Source organism: Volvox carteri (genome assembly GCF_000143455.1).
Source record: "Volvox carteri f. nagariensis unplaced genomic scaffold VOLCAscaffold_4, whole genome shotgun sequence".
Lineage (NCBI taxonomy): Eukaryota > Viridiplantae > Chlorophyta > Chlorophyceae > Chlamydomonadales > Volvocaceae > Volvox > Volvox carteri.
Window position 1 is genome coordinate 2,196,579 of NW_003307547.1, and position 2,142 is coordinate 2,198,720.

Below are 2,142 nucleotides of genomic sequence, written 5' to 3' on the forward strand. Positions count from 1 at the left end.
AGGCACACCGCCGCAAGCGCCATCAGCTCCTAACCCGCCGCCACCCCCGCCGCCGCCGCCGCCGCCGCCAGCTGTACCGGACATGCCAGCTTTGCCGACAGCTGGATCACCCAACGCGGCTCCGAATGCACCGCCGCCTGATTTCCCGTCAGCGCCACCGCCGCCGCCACCACCGCCGCCGCCACCGCCGCCGACTGCTCCTCCCCCTCAGCCGCCCGACGTGATCCCGTCACCGCCACCACCACCGCCACCACCGCCACCGCCGCCAGCGTTACCACCACCACCGCCGGTACGTTGGTTTGCTAATAAATAACCTGACGTGAGGATGAAGAATCCATTTCCTTCCCCCACTTTCTCCACCACTCCATGAGCACTCCATTAATTGGCAAAACTGAACGGGTACCAGCTGTTGATGTATAATATATGTTGATGTATAGGCCTAACATGGCTCATTACTGGGCCGCTTCTCCGGTTACTTACTCTTCCGGCAACCAGTGGGCACTTTACTACTGCTTAATGCTGTGCCAATGTCGGCCCAGGGTCCTGGGAAATCGGTTAACTTTGTTTTCTTGCCGCTCTCGGGATTAAGTCTCTTATGTGCCTATCCTGCCTGTCCGTTTGCCGTTTGAAATTGCAGTTACCGGGGACGACGCCGTCCTTGCCTCCTGCTTTTCCGCCGCCTGACGCACCGGACGCAGCACCGTCACCTCCGCCGCCGCCACCGCCGCCTCCGCCGCCAGGCGCGCCTCCACCGCCACCGCCGTCGCCGGATCCCCCCCCGCCGCCGCCGCCGCCGCCGCCGCCGCCAGGCACACCTGACATGCCCTCGATTCCCCGGTCACCGTCAGTGCCTCAAGCCCCGCTGCCTCCGTACAATCCCAACATGCCGCCGGAGTTGCCGCCGCCGCCACCACCACCGCCGCCACCGCCGCCGCCATCGGTGCCTCTGGACATGACGCCTCCGATTTCCCCGCCGCCGCCACCACCACCACCGCCGCCGCCGCCGCCTCTGAGCCCTGACTTGCCTGCCCTACCTCCATCTCCTCCACCCGACCTTCCGGCTGCACCGCCGCCGAACCTACCGAATGAGTTGCCGCCACCCCCGCCGCCGCCACCCCCGCCGCCGCCAGGCATTCCCCCGCAAGGTGTACCTCCCCCACAGGCCCCGGAGCCACCACCGCCACCGCCTCCGCCGCCTCCGCCGCCTCAAAGCCCCGATACACCGACGTCACCCCTTGCGCCTGCTGCGCCGTCGCCGCCTTTGAACTTCTTCTACCCTGACGGGCCAGATGGTCCGCCGCCACCGCCGCCGCCACCACCGCCGCCACCACCAAACGCTCCGCCGCCGCCGTCGCCTCATCCCCCCAATCCCCCACCGCCGCCGCCGCCGCCACCACCGCCGCCACCACCTACGTTTCCAGACCTCCTTGATGTGAGTGCCGTTGCCGTCCTTCGTAGTTTCGTCCTGTCGCCTTCCTTGCATCACCAAGACTGCTTGTTTGCATACCTCCGTTTGGGAAAAATCATCACTGTCATCACAACCATGGGTCATGTCGGTGGCACTGCCGAAGTCGAGGGAAGGGGGGGCGTGAGGGCGTGAGAGGAAGAAACGCAGTTTGGAATAGAAAATGACGTGGGCGCGAGGGCGATGGAGAGTGACTGGTGGGTGGTGGCTGATCCAGGTGGTCGGAGTCGTTCGGTAGGGAGTAGAGCTGCCAATTTACATGGGATCTATATCTGATTGCCGTACTCTTCGCTGTATTGCTGTGTTCTATCCTAGTTGTTTATCTCTTGCCTACTTTACACCTTGATGTGATGTTTGCGTATCTCATTCCCCGTCCTGCCGTTCCCGCTCGTCCCTCCGTACAGCCCCCTGCGGAGCCCGGTACGCCGCCTCCTGTGGCTCCTTTACCGCCGTGGCCATTTGATCCGCCGCCGCCACCACCGCCGCCGCCGCCGCCGCCACCGGGCGCCCCTCCTCCTTCGCCAAATGAGCCTGACATCAGCCCCCCGCCGCCACCGCCTCCGCCTCCGCCGCCAGCCACACCCGACATGCCCGCGATTCCCCGGTCACCGTCAGTGCCTCAGGCCCCACTGCCTCCGTTCAATCCCAACATGCCGCCGGAGTTGCCGCCGCCACCA